We start from the raw sequence: 17,952 nt of genomic DNA, 5'->3' as shown, positions 1-17,952 counted from the left end.
ATCCACTGGTAAAAGAAAGGAAATAAACACCAAGTAAGACACTCATAAAAATAAAGAGGTCATGTTAACATATTCTGTGAAACACAATGCAGAAACCGTTATCAGCACTATTAAAGAACCTTTTTGAGCATTTGTATTATTTGACTCACTGAAGCAATGTCTTTGATCTGACATTCATTTTTTTTTTCCTGTTACCTTCAACAGCTCACAAAATTTCTCAACTCCTAGACTTGTTTTACTTTTTAGTTAGCAGAAAAACAAAGACACATGTAAAGATTTTCTGATGATGTCTGTTTCAGCTTTTTCTGTTATATATAAAACGTTAAAAAATTATTTTGTTCTTTATCAGAATTTTATTTTGTTCTTTGTGTAATCTTATAATTTTTTTCTTGTACTTATTTGTTTGTGAAGCAGCAAGAGAAATTTATGTTGCATTTAGTCCACCAAGTGATACATATTTATATATTTTGCATATAAAATGGCTATGTATGTTCATGACAGAAGGGCACAATACACAAAGAAAAGAAAAAATTAGAAATATACATATACACATGAGGTGCACACATAATGAGACCAACAGAGGGGGAAAAATAATTCACTTTTCCACAAAACATGACATTAGGGCACAAAATATATTAAAAATAAATAGTAAATACACGACTGTCAGTGTAGTGGACATGACATCATTATATACACACACTTTTCTCCATTCATATTTCAAATCACTGTTTCCAAGTTATATTAATAACTTGGTCTTTAAAATTACTTCATAGTACTTTCTTTCAGTATCAGCTGTAAGCCATAAAGGTGCAATGGAATGTAGATGTATGAGGTGTACAGCTTTGCATCCACCCGTTTTTCCGCAACACTTGAAGCTTTAATGAAACAAATTGGTTACACATGTATCATTCAATGTATTTTCCATCGCTGGTCACTACTTTCTCCCATCTTTTGGGAAGTGTACAAATCCCGTGTCGAAAAAATTGTTCATCTTTTGAAGCGATCCATGAATCGATCCAATTTGTGACTTCTTCATAAGATTGGAAGTCTTGGTCAGCCAGACCATGCACCATTGACCCCAACAAGTGATAGTCAGAGGGAGCAATGTCTGGAGAATATGGCGGGTGGGGTAAGACTTCCCATTTTAATGTTTCCAAGTACGTTTCAACCTTTTTTGCAGCGTGGGGTTGAGCATTGTCATGCTGCAATATCACTTTATCATGCCTCTTGCTGTATTGCAGCAATTTGTCTTTTAATGCTCTGCTCAAAGGCATTAATTGCATTCAATAATGAACACCTGTGATTGTTTCACTTCATTTAAACACCTCACAGTACACAACATCTAGCTTTTCCCGCCAAATCTTGGAGCTGTGAATATCCGGTTTGACCATCAACATGGAAGCCTGGCTGGGATACCCCCATGATTTTTTGAGTTTAGGGTTATTGTAATGAACCCATTTTTTGTCCCTGTCACAATGCAATGCACAAACTGATCACAAATACACAAATGCCATTCAACGTCTCTTGATTTCAGCTCACATGGGACCCAAGTTCCTTCTTTCTGAATCATGCCCATAGCCTTGAGATGGTTTGAAATGGCTTGCTGTGTCACACCCACTAATTGTGCCAATTCTTCTTGAGTCTGACATTTTCTATCAAGAACAACTTTATGATGCAGACACAAATCGACTAAAGTTTGAATGAGGTTATGTTGACTGAGGTCTAAGCTAACTGCCTGACATCTGTGATCTGTTTCTTTCAACTGCTTCTCACTGTTGTCGCCACCTATCGGCAAACAGTGGAAGCAAAGTTGTACACCTTGTATCAGTGAGGAACAATTCTCTTCTTCATGTATGTTCTGAGTAGCAGATCAAGATGAGTGTGGTATGGGGGCTATGCAGGTAAATAGTTAAAATATCAAGTTATAGGGTTCAGTCCTCAGTGATTACTGTTTTTTTGTTTCACATCAGATCATGATGTGTATATATGTGAACAACATGAAGTTGGACCATGATACTGTCATCATGTGATCATTGGTATAGATGATACTGTCATCATGTGATCATTGGTATAGATGACGTTTGCAAAAGACGCCAGTTGGTGTCTTCATGCAAAAAAATACAATAAATATATAAAAATAAATAAATGTGTTAAATGTTACAGGCTTTCAGTTAGCTTCTTACTTCTATAGAGAAAATATGGAGAAAGGAGGGGTTGTAATATTTGTCAGAAACTGTTTTGATTTCAAGAATATTGATATAAATAAATTTTGCTCAGAGCAGCACTTAGAAGCTTGTGCAGCACAAGTAGTATTTCATAATGAGTCATTTATAATAGTAGGTATATACAGATCATCTTCAGGAAATTTTAACCTCTTCATAAAAGGGCTGGAAGCTCTGTTGTCCCATCTCACGGTAAAAAACAAGGAAACAGTGGTTGCTGGTGATCTGAATGTGGATTTATTGAACAGCTATGTTAGTGAACAATTATTGCAATCAGTAACACTATCATTCAATTTAGTTCCTACTATGAACTTTGCATCTAGGATATGTAAATGCTCTGAGACTGTTATTGATAATATCTTTGTGGACAACTCTAGGGGAAAAGGTCATGTAACAAAACGAATAGCAAATGGGCTATCTGGTCATTACATGCAGCATCCTGTGTTAAGGGTTGAAACTTGTCAGGATATAAAATCTATTAAATCTTAGCACAGGAGGGTAATAAATAAGTTGAAAATTGAGAAATTCAAGAATTTGCTCAAAGACATGAACTGGATAGATGTTTACAATACTTCTGACTCAAATGAAAAATACAAAGCATTCATTAATAAAGTTACCTGCAGAGTTCTGAGAAACTGGTGTCTGGGGCAAGAATCCGGATGGCATGTGTGGTGAAACCGGTGCTGAGGTCAGAATTGTCAGGATACTGTGTGTTGCCAGTACACACACGGGCAAGATCCTGTTGCAGAGCATGCTCTACAATATGACAATTGTGAGCTCAGCACTTATTTCACCACATGCCCCATCTGGATTCTTGCCCCAGACACCAGTTTCTCATAACTTCGCAGGTGGGAACTAGTGCTACAACATGTCCTTGTTTCTTGCCACCCACCTAGCCTTAATTTACATTAATTTCTTCTGTATCTGCATTTCTTTGCAGTAACTACATTTTTCTTCACTCCATTTTAGTTCCATAAATGTTTCATTCTCTTACACAACTATTTTTCACTGCCCCCCCCCCCCCCCCGTACAATGTACATAGCTTTTCATTCTTATTATCCTGTCTTCCATCTTTAAACTCCCAGGTTTTCAAATCTCATTTGATACAGTCTCCAGCAGTCAGTCTTTCCATCTCATCCCATGTGGTAAGTCTCCCCTGACCCGTGGTTCTGGGTGACTTCCCCAAAATCTATCCCTTGTCCTAGACATCTCCAGTCCTTTTCCTTCACCGCTCTTCCTTCCCCTTGAAACCTTCTGCCTGAAGAAAGAGCCATTGGCTCTGAAAGCTCGCCTTTTTGCAATCTTCTTTTGCTTGGTGAGAAGATTTCTTGTCCATCCAATTAAATTATTCTGTCAAAAATTGATTTTTTTCATTCAAATAATTAATTTATATGTTGTAGTATCACATCATTATCAAAGATCTCAATATATTTATCAATGTCAGTTTCAACTACCTTAAATGTTTAAGTTTTGGTTACTATAAGGCTGCTTCCACTTGCTACAATTAAACTTCTGAAATACATAAATGTTTTATTTCTTTTTATTATCAGTGTGTATGTGATGCACATGCTATATTTATGTGAAATTTATAAAACTTTATTTTTTATTATTCACCTCTGAGATTTCCAACACCATGAGAATTGGTTTATCTGCAAACAGAGTATTTAAATGGCTGTTTAGCATTTTCAACCTCTGTAGAACAGATGGAGTTAAGATTTACAAAGAGCAATTAGCTAATTGTTTGAAAAATAAAGCCCTACAGTTATTCCTTTTAGAAAACATTTAATTTTCACCACAAAACTTTATATTTAAAAAGTTATTTGTAGTTATAACTTCCACTTTCCAGAAGATACTTTTGCTATTTCGACCTTTGAGTTCTTTTAATTTCAAGGACTGATGTCATTCTTGTTGCTCTAATTTTATTGACTTGAAAAATAAATTTGGTTACCAGATTAATGAGTTAATTAAGAATCCAAATAAATTAGGAAAGTTCTGAACCTTTTAATTTTACATGAAGCTTGGTGATAACAAATATTTGATGTAACTTTCCTAATTTTACAGTTGCCTGATAAACATTTAATCCAAATTATTGCCTGGTTCACTAGACTGATGTCCACACTAAACATGATTTGAGTTGACTTTTGTATTATTATAAACTAATAAATAGTTACTGATGTCACTAAATATTCATACTGTCATCTGTACCTATATAGAACCATGAGGCAATAATTAAGTGAGTTTGCATCTTGTAATCTTCTGATTAACATCACAGCATTCACATTTATATGTCATTCAGTGCCAATACGAATATCTTTGAGCTGGCATGAGTCATAGAATCAGAATCCGCTTGTAAAAATCTACTGTAAAAGTTCTGCCACTGTCAGAATGCTAGTGGAAGTGCTAACCTATGATTAATGTTCTTCATGAATTCTTATAGACAAGCTGATCATCATGCTATCAGGAGTGAAAATAAATGTCAAAGGTTGTCAACTAAATGCAGCATTGTGTCTACCACTTAAAAACAGTTAAAAAAACCAGATTAAAGCTAAATGCAAACATTCTATAACTAGCTTCTGAGGGCCAGAAGTCGCAAGTTAGAATGTTTCACTTCTGTAAATGTTTAGTTGAGATCACAAACTGAGAGTTCAGTTTAATGGCAGTTTGAGCAATCTAGGAGGAATCCAGAGAAAGTCAAAGCAAAGGTATCTCCACCAAAATTAAAGTTAACAGATATCACTGGTACTGTAGTTTCAATAACATTTGTATTTCTTTACAAAGCAACAGTTAAACTCAAAAGGAAATTTATTTTGTTAATCAGTTTTATTAATTTTTGTTGATGTCAATACACAAATTCCCAAAAATACACAAGACAATTTCAGTTTTATTTGGGAAAGAACACAGTCATCTTTTTTTTACTGCAATGCACTTCGTGGAGCACATTTTCCACTGTGACCAAAGCCAAAGGTACATATACTTTCGCTCTAAGGATGTGCGTGCACAATGTATCCAATGAAGACTTTGAAAGAAGTCACAGGTGAAATTCGCTCTGTTTCTCCTTCTTCTTCTCCTTTATTATCTTCATTCTTGTCAATAATTGACTGAAGGAATTTTTGCATAGCAATAGGGCATCACAGACTTCCACATGATCAACAAAATGTATGAAATCACCTTTTGTCACATTTTCTCCTTAGTTGTGAAGAAGGCCCCAGGTATTATGGAAATCTGAGTCCAATTCACCACTCTGCTGTCATTGCAGATATTTCTATGGCTGCTTGCTTAATAGACCTACACATTTCTTGAGACGTATCAAAATTGTCATCAGGGTAACATTCTTCCATGTTTTATCAGCCATGGTAATCACTTCCAAAACTTATGTTGGGCCATTGATCATCTTCAGTGCTTTTCAGTGCCATCACCACAACTTATTTGTGATACGACGAATTAAAATTCTGAGTTATAACCAGGTCATGCAGTTGCAATTTTTAAATTGTGTTAGCAGGAAAAACATCTAATTTATTACTATATAGAGGTGATGGTTTATTGTGAACTGTGCAACTGCCAAGAAGGAGAGGATTTCTTGTCTTTTTTCGGGCGCAACAGCCACTCATACAGCAATCCTGTTGTCACCCAAGCTTTTATACTAGAGCGGCAAGGCACAGAAAATTACGAGAGGCGTTTCTTGGTCAATTTCAGTTGAAAAAATGCTGAATTTGTTGTGGAACATCGTGGAAGATTCCTGGTTCAGCCTCTATAGTGTCATGAAGTTTCGATTGGTGGCGGCACTATGTGTGGCCTTCAAAATGGCATCTGTAACAAAGATGTATTACAAGCAGGGAGTTGTCATTGAGCTTCTTTAGAGCGAAAACCAGAGCATTGCAGATTTTCATAGGCGCTTGTTTACAGAGATCTGCCAGAGAACAAAAGCACAGCAAGTCATTGGGCAAATCACCTCTCCTCATTGCAACAAGGTTACGCAAAACTGTCCGATCTTGCACACACCGGCTAGCTGTACACAGATGTGACTCCTGTAACGTTGGAATGTGGAGACACTTTCACTCAAGGTGGTCAACAGATCACAGAGACCTCGCTGCAAAACTGGACATCTCTGTTAATTGCAGACTCACTCGTCCACCAGTTGGGGTACTCAAATGTGTGTGCCTGAAGAGTTCCTCACTGCCCAACAGAAGACCATAAAGAGCCAAGAAAGACCATCCGTGTGGATGTGCTTATCTATTATAAGGCTGATCCTTACAATTTTTTTGTCATAGTACAGCAGCTGTATGGGTTGGCTCTACGAACTATATTGAGGTCCGGCAGGGGTCACAGCTGACAACCAAAGAGCATCACATATGTGGATAGTGGTTGATCAACGCCTCATTAAATATTGGAGCACTGAGTTATGGTGGACAATTCTCTTCAGTGCCTCGAGTCATGTACAGCCTCCAGTTACCGCCGAGTGTCCAAGCTGCAGTGTTCGTCTATTGTCTCCAAGACTTAGGCTCCCTTGGCCAATTCTGGACTCTACGTAGGCATCACTCAGAGGCACAGTGGCAGGAATTTAATGCTTTAGAGGATTTGTCATAATTTGAAACGCCTAATTGCACCGAACACTCATAAGAAAAAGCATCATTTAAGTTGAGTATTTCTTCATATTAAATAAATATCATTTTATTAATAATTTTTAGGAATATTTCGGACTAAAGATAACCTACGCCAGCCACCTGCATTCCAGACAGTTGAACATTCCTTTTATTGTGTAACCTAAGCTGAATTCTAGACTGCTAAGAGTTTCTGTTGTATAAAAGGGAAGACGAAAGTGAAGCTGTGTAATTGCAGAAGGTGACCCAGAATTTCGTTACAATAACAAAGCAATATATATTACTTAGTTACATTATTCCGCACGGGGAAAAACCATTGCATTTTGGTGAGTGTCCCCAGCTAGTAACATCTGCCTAGAGGTCACTGGCCCCAATGCATCTCTGCTGGATGGCGCTGTTCTGTTTCTCTCGTTTACGTGAACAAATCAACGTTTAGTATATTTTGAACAGACTTTGTGTACCTTCCGTGTTGCTAAAAACAGCTTTACAATTGATATCAACGTCTTAGACCTGGAATAAAAATATTGTCGGCTGTTACAGTGGTGGATTAAGCCCTTCCGAGACCGGGCGGTGAAACTAAATGAGGCCCCCGACTGCTTAGAAACTAATGTTTTTGTATTTACATTTTGTAAAAAAAATGATTAACATACACTATTGGCCATTAAAATTGCTACACCACGAAGATGACGTGCTACAGACGTGACATTTAACAGACAGGAAGAAGATGCTGTGATATGCAAATGATTAGCTTTTCAGAGCATTCACACAAGGTAGGCGCTGGTGGTGACACCTACAACGCGCTGACATGAGGAAAGTTCCCAACCGATTTCTCATACACAAACAGCAGTTGACCGGCGTTGCCTGGTGAAACGTTGTTGTGATGCCGCGTGTAAGGAGGAGAAATGCATACCATCACGTTTCCGACTTTGATAAAGGTCGGATTGTAGCCTATCGCGATTGCGGTTTATCGTATCGCGACATTGTTGCTCGCGTTGGTCGAGATCCAATGACTGTTAGCAGAATATGGAATCGGTGGGTTCAGAAGGGTAATACGGAACGCCGTGCTGGATCCCAACGGCCTCGTATCACTAGCAGTCAAGATGACGCATCTCATCCGCATGGCTGTAACGGATCCTGCAGCCACGTCTCGATCCGTGAGTCAACAGATGGGGACGTTTGCAAGACAACAACCATCTGCACGAACAGTTCGACGACGTTTGCAGCAGCATGGACTATCAGTTCAGAGACCATGGCTGCGGTTACCCTTGGCGCTGAATCACAGACAGGAGTGCTTGCGATGGTATACTCAACAACGAACCTGGGTGCACGAACGGCAAAACGTCATTTTTTCGGATGAATCCAGGTTCTGTTTACAGCATCATGATGGTAGCATCCGTGTTCGCCGACATCGCAGTGAACGCACATTGGAAGCGTGTATTCGTCATCGCCATACTAGCGTATCACCCGGCGTGATGGTATGAGGTGTCATTGGTTACACGTCTCGGCCACCTCTTGTTCGCATTGATGGCACTTTGAACAGTGGTCATTGCAATTCAGATGTGTTACGACCCGTGGCTCTACCCTTCATTCGATACCTGCGAAACCCTACATTTCAGCAGGATAATGCACGACCGCACATGTCTGGTCCTGTACGGGCGTTTCTGGAAACAGAAAATGTTCGACTGCTGCCCTGGCCAACACATTCTCCAGATCTTTCACCAATTGAAAACGTCTGGTCAATGGTGGCCGAGCAATTGGCTCGTCACAAAACGCCAGTCACTACTCTTGATGAACTGTGGTATCGTGTTGAAGCTGCATGGGCAGCTGTATCTGTACACGCCATCCAAGCTGTGTTTCATTCAAGGCCGTTATTACGGCCAGAGGTGGTTGTTCTGGGTACTGATTTCTCGGGATCTACGGACCCAAACTGCGTGAAAATGTAATGATATGTCAGTTCCAGTGTAATATATTTGTCCAATGAATACCCGTTTATCATCTGAATTTCTTTGTGGTGTATCAATTTTAATGGCCAGTAGTGTAGATGTGATGGTTGAGAAAAATACCAGATATTTATAATGTGTGTACTCTACACTGTAGTAATTGTAGTATACACTTCTGGAAATAAAATGTAAAACCAAAACCATCAAGGACTGTCCTCAGTAGTATGCGAATACTGAGGGGTCGTAGTAATTGTGATTAATTTGTTACGGTCATTGGCAATCAGATGGCGCTCGGGAAGCCTGTCTGTGCATCCTCTGTTTTTGCTGCGCAGGCAGTAGCTGAGCTGCATTTAGAGGTGAAGAGCGTTAACAACACTCATTCTTGGGTACAACCATGCACCACCGACGAGTATGTACTCCTGTTTAACGGTTTCAGAGCGGGGTCGCATTGTCAGCGTGCAGGAACGGGATGGAACGTATCCACGGTTTGCAGGACATGTTGAGCGCAATGTATCTGTGGTGTGACGCTGCTTTCAACAGGAGTCTGTAGAACATTCCCACATTTGTAGACCTGATTCTGGACATCAGTGTAGAACAGGTGCACGTCAAAATTGACACAATGTGCAAGGAGCGGTGGCTGGCCGAACATCATCCATGGACGAAATCTGGACACATATTGCACCTGCTATGTCATCAGGCGTCATTTGGAACGTCTGTTTGCAGCAGGATTAAGGTCACCTGTGCCTCTGGGCAGATTACCACAGATGTCCGACACTGCCAAGCATGGTTATCTGGCGTCATAAAACAGTTGCTGGAGAATGGAATGACGCTCTGTTGACTTCATGATAATAGTAGGTTCTGTCTGTATGTGACTGATGGACGTACATGTGTACGGCATAGATCTGGTGAGTTGTCTAGTCCAGAGTTCATTTTCTCACAACACACATGTCCCATCCCTGGCTTCATGCTGTGGAAGCCATCAGTTACAACTCAATGTCATATCTGGTGTTTCTGCAGGGTAAAGTAACCAATGCCCACTGCACTGAAGACCCCTGTGTTCCTGCCAGTTCTACCACAGTAAAGCGATGTGTTTCTTCAGGAGGATAACGCACATCCACATATGGCTGCTGCAAGGCAATGTGCTCTCCGTGTTGTACAAGCACTGCCCTGAACAGCACGATCACCAGATCTCTCGCCAATAGAAAATGTACGGAACATGATGAAGCGTGAACTTAATCGTTGTCCAGAGCCTGCAAGAACAATTGCCGAATTGTAACAAAAGGCGAAAGACGCTTGGGACAATCTATCACAGGATGCCATTCGGCATCTTTATGATCATTTGCACTACAGCCTACACGCTTGAGTTGCCGACACAGAGGGGGGGGGGGGGTGTCCACACTGTGTATTGATGTGACTGTTTGGGGACCTTTTTCTGTGACATATGTGTTTCACTTGTCCTGAATTTATTGTCGTATGATCCTCCAATGGTGAGGCATTGAGCCATCTGCCACCTCACTTGTCCATAAAACAATAACATGAGTTTGTCCTTCAGGGTGTTGCATCTTTTTCAGGAGGTGTACATACCTAAATATATAGGTGAGAAATTTAGAATACGAATCAGCATTGAGCGCAGCAACCATCAGGCAGAGTGCAAAGAAATAACTAAGTATGGAATAAGAAAATCACGATTCATTCTATATGTCTGGAAACAAAGCTTGTAGAGTTATGATATCTGTTTCGTATCTTAGTATTAGATAGTAGATACCACGGATATTATTGTAGCAGATGTTTTCGAGTCTTTAATCTACTGTAATTATCAATAACGTCGTCGAAATCTATTTTATTTGAAACTTTTCTATCAGCTACTAAAATGGTCAGCGGGCTAACAAATCTTCATTCACTGTCTAGTGAAGACAATTTTTGATTAGTTTCAGTTATAAAAAAAACTTCTTCCGCTCGTTGTGACTGAGGCACAAATGCCACTTCCCCCCCGTCGGGTTACCCATAGTCTGTGGTAGTCGATATTGCGATGTACGAGGTCTGTTCAGAAAATTCCGGAACTTTGTCCACAAAATTTTTTTACGCTTACCATTTACTTATTGCACATAGTCTCCTTCGCAATACTCAGCTCCACAGTTGATATACCGCTCCCAACGCCGTTTCCATTTCCAGAAGCAAGACGCCTCTTGTTGGATCGCGCGAAGCACCATCTGCGAATTTTCTTTTATCTCGTCTATCGTTGCGAATCTTCGTCCATTCAATGGGATTTTCAACTTTGGAAATAAAAAAGTTCACAGGGGCCAGGTATGGAGAGACGGAGCATGAGGCAGCAGAGGGATTTCGCTTTTTGTGCAATAGTCACGCATCAACATGGATGAACGTGTGCGGGTGCGTTATCGTGATTCAAGAGCCGTGAACTGTCTCGCCACATTTCAGGTCGTTCGTTCTCACGTTTTCGCGCAGACGTCGCAACACCTCCGGATAGTAGCGTCGGTTAACATTTTGTCCCTGAGGCGCGAATTCATGATGAACTAATGCTTGAAAGTCAAAGAAAATTATCAGCATGGCTTTGACATTTGACCTGACCTGATGAGCTGTTTTTGGTCTTCTAAAACCTTTCCCGATCCATTGTTAAGACTGAACCTCAGCCTCAACATCATAGCCGTAGACCCATGTCTCGTCACCAGCTACGATTTTCTTAAGGAACATCTCATTGTCATTTGCGCCATCCAAATGCTCTTCACAGACTGCAAGGAGAAGGTCTTTCTGGTCTTGACTCATGAGCCTTGGGACGAACGTGGTGCCAACACGATGCATTCCAAGATTTCATGACTTGATCCAACTGAAATGTTACATTCTTCTGCAATCTCTCGGACAATCAGTCTTTGATTGGCACGCACAATTTCGTTGACGTTCCTGGCGTGAGCGTCGTCAGTAGACGTCGAAGGGCGTCCTGAACGTGGGTTATCTTCAACTTCCGTCCGGCCATCTTTCAACTGTTTGAACCATTCGTAACACCGAGTACGGCTTAAGCACTCATCACTATAGGCTTCCTGCATCATCTGGTATGTCTCTGTAAAGGTTTTCCTGAATTTCACGCAAAACTTAATGCAGAAGCGTTGCTCCTGTAACTTTGCCATCTCGAAATTCGCATACAGCGATGAAACTTCCAGCAGTTGCACATTAAACACCCAGGCGCGTGTAAGAATGCGAACCGCATTTCGCTCCAATGCATCACAGGCGCGAAATTACGAATGTACAGGAATTTTTCAATAGACCTCGCACATGCAAATTTACATTTCCGTTACTGCGTTAAATTGTTAGTTTGTGCAGAAATCGTTGCCGACCGACCATACCTTGACTGTATCACAATGGCGGTAGTGTAGTGTGTCAGGTCACTTATTTCGATGCTTGTGTCTCCCACGACCCGGTGTCGTCTGTTAACTTGTCTCCTATGACTCGCAATGCGTGTCTGAAAAGGAGGGCAAAGGAGGAAAGGTCCCTGAAGACCTGTTACAGGCTGTATATGTCAGAGACTTGTTGACGTAACACAGCAGTGTATGGTTATGTCTTGCGTAAAAACCCCGCAGAGAGGCCTTGAAGATTTACTTTCTACAAACGTTCTTTTAGGTTCGGCCCGTCAGTGAGCTGTTATCAGATTTGGAGTATTCATACGGTTCATGTCGTAGTTTCCGAACTGTCCTCTCTTTCACTAACAGCAACTCTTTTGATAGGATGCAGGTTGCAATTCTTCGTGGGAGAAAGGAAGGCCTAAGGATGAAAGCTGCAAATTCGTTTTGCGAGCCACAACTAACAACGCAGAAACAACTGTTGAATTTGGTACAAATCCATGAAGAGAAATTTAGACTTGTTCCAGAGTGTGCAGTTCCAATAAAAATATATATGGTCTTGCTATTTATAGTATGTGCTTCAGGTTATTCTGTATCTTCTGTCTGCCACATTGATAATAACTAATAAGAAAATGTAGCTCTGTAACTGAATCATCAAAATAAAGTGCTATATTACTGAGTCAAGCGGAGAGCACCCCTTATTTCGAAAAATCCACACCCACAAATTCGTGTTTTCTGTGGTGCATTGGATAGATTGATAGAGTAACAAGAAAGGCATCACAATGGGGAAAAATAGTTTTTCTTCTTCTATGCTCTTGAGTTTAAAGTATTCGATAATATCAATGCCGTAAAATATTCCAGCGCTGTATCTTTTACAATACCATATCTTTAGCTGTCAGCAGGACTAATTGAGACTGTGTGTTAGTATTTGATCTAGGCGTCAGAAGCGTGACCTGCGTCAAGCAGCCGAACGGTCAGTGTCGCCACAAGATTAGCGAAATACACTATGCGCAAGGCTTAAGTCTCCCATTCACGGAGTAGACAATTAGAAAGTGTGTCTACAGTCATAAGGAATCAATTGGTCTGTCGTTCTAGATGTCGCCTCTCCAGGGAAGCATATACGTTTCCGGTCCACTTTGTAGCGACAGGAAACCATGAACTCTGAAGAGCTCTCCACGAAGCCAAAGCAGCTGCCTTCACTGGGCGCTGAGCAGTGTCGCGTGATCCAGAACAGGTCCCATCTTGGAAATACTCAGTAATTAAATAAAGAGACTCGTGTGAGATTTCAATTCGAAAATTATCTTTCCTCCTCTATTCAGACGCCACTAAACGCTGTCCAGAATCCTATCCAGTCGCGCCGTCTCTCCCAGGTGTATTACACTCATGAGTCGCAGAGATGGCTGCTGTGTTTCTGTCGCCAAGTGAAAGGATAATTTTCGTTTGTCACCTGACTGGGTTGTTCTCAGGTCCTACTCTGGGTTTCGTTTTGAAGGGAAGCAAAAGTACCTATTACCACCATTCGATATTGTTGTTGAACGCTGCCGGAAGAAGATGTTCGATAGCAGCTCGTTGAATAGTAGCCGGATCATTGGTGTCTGACGATTTGGGAATCCTATATCCGACTTCTTGGAAGGCTCTGGGAATTATCGTAGCAGCGAATCAAGTGAGTCCCCTTGAGTGCTTCAATTTGGGGCAGCCGCCGCCACGAGAGGCAACTGCAGTGGCCTGCAACTTGTTGACGACAAAGCTTGTCGTTCACTATAGTGGATTCTGACAGTAGATAGACTGGCCACAGCAGCCTTTGAATTTTGCGCCCCTCCCCCTCCCCTTCCACCCCCCACCCCCACCCCAGCAATACTTATTTTGTAGGAAGAGAAACCACATAATAACTTTGATAGTGCACCCTGCTGAAGGTCGTGCACCTGACAGCCATTCGTCAGGCCAGCCCCTTGCTACGACGCTGGGGCACAGAGCCGCCATTCACTCACCATTTCAATATTGAGTAGCAACAAACGGTTAGCAATCAGACCATCTAAAAACACCGCCACGCTGTGGGGTACAGCAGTCACGATCTCAAATATGTACCTCTGGTAACCACACATCACAGCCCACCGACATTAGTATCAAACAATAACACTGCCACCAGGCGCTCGAAATGTGGTAAGAGGTCGTCTAGACTGATGAGCCATGGTAAACGCCTATGGTGTACGTCAGAAATCGCACGAGGTGATGTGTATTACTGAATCTGCAGTGCTGTAGACAACGGCGCTAAGATTGACACTGTGTTCCTCGGCTTCTGGAAGGCATTTGACACAATCCAGCACTTCTCTCTAGCGAAAAAAAATACGACCTTACTGATTATTGGACCAGATTTGTAACTGGATTCAAGACTTCCTAGCAAACAGAGCTTAGGGTCGCTCTTAACGGACCAAAATCGGAAGACGTAAAGATAATTTCAGGAGTAAGCAAAGGAAATGTAGTGGGACCGTTAATATTTACAATATATATAAATGATCTAACAGGCAAAGTCGCAAGCTTCATAAGGCTGATCGCCGGTGATACGATTGTCTGTAAGAAGGTAGCAAACGCCAGAAGACTTTAGCGATTTGCAGGAAGACCTGCAGACGACTGATGAATGGTGCTGGGGCTGGCAGTTGACTCTGAATGTAAATGATTGTAAACATACTGCTTATACATAGGAGAAGAAACCAGCTACTGTACAATTACACTGCTGATGGCAGATTGCCGGTCGGAGTGGCCGAGCGGTTCTAGGCGCTTCAGTCTGGAACCGCGCGACCGCTACGGTGGCAGGTTCGAATCCTGCCTCGGGCATGGATGTGTGTGATGTCCTTAGGTTAGTTAGGTTTAAGTAGTTCTAAGTTCTAGCGGACTGATGACCTCAGATGTTAAGTCCCATAGTGCTCAGAGCCATTTGAACCATTTTGATGGCATATTGCTGGAGACGGTAACTATCGTAAATATCTGGGATACACTACTGATGGCATATTGCTTCAGTCTGGAACCGCGCGACCGCTACGGTGGCAGGTTCGAATCCTGCCTCGGGCATGGATGTGTGTGATGCCCTTAGGTTAATTAGGTTTAAGTAGTTCTAAGTTCTAGCGGACTGATGACCTCAGATGTTAAGTCCCATAGTGCTCAGAGCCATTTGAACCATTTTGATGGCATATTGCTGGAGATGGTAACTATCGTAAATATCTAGGATACACTGCTGATGGCATATTGCTGGAAACGGTAACTATCGTAAAATATCTAGGAGTAATCATCCGGAGCGACCGTAAGTCAAATGACCACAGAAAAAGTAGTAGGGAAAGCAGATGCCAGACTGAGATTCATTGGAAGAATCTTAAGGAAATGTATTCATCCATGCAAGAAGTGGATTAGAAAACATTTGTTCATCTGATTCTTGAATATTGCTCATGAGTCTCGGACGCTCACCAAGTTGGATTAATAGAAGTGATAGACAAGATCCAAAGAAGAGCGGCGCGTTTCGTCGCGGGATCTTTTGGTCGGTGCGAGAACTTTACGAGGATGCTCAACAAACTCCAGTGGTGGATGCTACAAGAGAGACGTTCTGCATTATGGAGAGGTTTACAGTTGAAATTCCGAAAGAGTGTGTACCGGGAAGAGTCGGGCAACAAACTTACTACTTCCTGCCACGTGCGTCTCGCGAAAAGAATTCGACTAGAAAAATTCTAAAAATTATAGCAAATGCGGAGGTTCACCGACAATCATTCTTCACAGGCACCGTTTGCGAATGATACAGGGAAGGGAGATCACTTAGTGGTACCAGAGATACCCGCTGCCAGACACCATTACGTGGAATTTCGAAGTATAGATGCAGATGAAAACTGTGTGATGAAAAGGGAAAGGGGTGAAACTACGTTTAAGAGTGGTAATGACGCTGTGGGAAGTCGCATGTGCTACCGGTAATTTCACTATTAACGAAACTCAAACGAGACTGTGCAGCGATTGTTGGATGGACTTCTGTTTAGCAGCGCAAAACTTTCATTGGAAAGCTGCAGTTCCGTGTTATAGTGGAAGGCTGCATGAAGTCGGCAGTATACCAGCAAGTTATTGAAAGTGCACTGATATTACCAAGTGTGTGCTAAAAGGTAATTTCGGTTTCTGGACCTACTTACACAACAGTGGCCATTTAAAAACAACACTGTTAATATAATTCAACCACAATTAACGAATCTTGTTATTATTTTTTAATTTTTTTAGATGGGCAGAAAGTTCCTCCCCCAGGTATTGCTGGGGTTAAACAGCAGGTCCCTATTTCATTCACCCAACCGCATCGCCATAAATGGCAGTTACGCAGGTTGCCAGCTCAATGATACATTACCGGCCATTAAAATTGCTACACCACGAAGATGACGTACTACAGACGCGAAATTTAACCGACAGGAAGAAGATGCTGTCATATGCAAATGATTAGCTTTTCAGAGCATTCACACAAGGTTGGCGCCGGTAGCGCCACCTACAACATGCTGACATGAGGAACGTTACCAAACGATTTCTCATAGACAAACAGCAGTCGACTGGCGTTGTCTGGTGAGACGTTGTTGTGATGCCTCGTGTAAGGAGGAGAAATGCGTACCATCACGTTTCCGACTTTGATAAAGGTCGGATTGTAGCCTATCGCGATTGCGGTTTATCGTATCGCGACATTGCTGTTCGCGTTGGTCGAGATCCAATGACTGTTAGCAGAATAGGAATCGGTGGGTTCAGGAAGGTAATAAGGAACGCCGTGCTGCATCCCAACGGCCTCGTGTCACTAGCAGTCGAAATGACAGGCATCTATCCGCATGACTGTAACGGATCGTGCATCCACGTCTCGATCCCTGAGTCAACAGATGGGGACGTTTGTAAGACAACAACCATCTACACGAACAGTTCGACAACGTTTGCAGCAGCATGGACTATCAGCTCGAAGACCATGGCTGCGGTTACCCTTGACGCTGAATCACAGACAGGAGCGCCTGCGATTGTGTACTCAGCGACGAACCTGGGTGCACGAATGGCATAACATCATTTTTTCGGATGAATCCAGGTTCTGTTTACAGCGTCATGATGGTCGCATCCGTATTTGGTGACATCGCGGTGAATGCACATTGGAAGCGTGTATTCGTCATCGCCATACTGGCGTATCACACGGCGTGATGGTATGGGGTGGCATTGGTTACACGTCTCGGTCACCTCTTGTTCGCATTGACGGCACGTTGAACAGTGGACGTTACATTTTAGATGTGTTACGACCCGTGGCTCACCCTTCATTCGATCCCTGCGAAACCCTACATTTCAGCAGGATAATGCACGACCGCATGTTGCAGGTCCTGTACGGGCCTTTCTGGATACAGAAAATGTTCGACTGCTGCCCTGGCCAGCACATTCTCCAGATCTCTCACCAATTGAAAACGTCTGGTCAATGGTGGCCGAGCAACTGGCTCGTCACAAAACGCCAGTCACTACTCTTGATGAACTGTGGTATCGTGTTGAAGCTGCATGGGCAGCTGTACCTGTACATGCCATCCAAGCTCTGTTTGATTCAATGCCCAGGCGTATCAAGGCCGTTATTACGGCCAGAGGTGGTTGTTCTGGGTACTGATTTCTCGGGATGTATGCACCCAAATTGCGTGAAAATGTAATGATATGTCAGTTCCAGTATAATATATTTATCCAATGAATAGCCGTTTATCATCTGCATTTCTTTTCGGTGTAGCAATTTTAATGCCCAGTAGTGTGGTTGTGTACTGCCTTCAGCCTAGTAAACCAAGATGGTACTGAAATTAGTCATCGAGTTAATGAATGCGTTACGTTC

At 42.0% G+C, this 17,952-nt stretch overlaps 1 protein-coding gene across 1 annotated transcript in view; it reads right to left on the bottom strand.

Annotated features, from left to right (window-relative positions):
• Nucleotides 1-17,952, bottom strand: part of LOC126419240 (uncharacterized) — a 150,078-nt gene that overhangs the window by 15,936 nt on the left and 116,190 nt on the right. The window lies entirely within an intron of this gene.

Source organism: Schistocerca serialis, chromosome 9 (assembly GCF_023864345.2).
Source record: "Schistocerca serialis cubense isolate TAMUIC-IGC-003099 chromosome 9, iqSchSeri2.2, whole genome shotgun sequence".
Classification (NCBI taxonomy): domain Eukaryota; kingdom Metazoa; phylum Arthropoda; class Insecta; order Orthoptera; family Acrididae; genus Schistocerca; species Schistocerca serialis.
The sequence above is the reverse complement of the archived record's forward strand: the minus strand, read 5'-3'. Positions and strand labels throughout refer to the sequence as shown.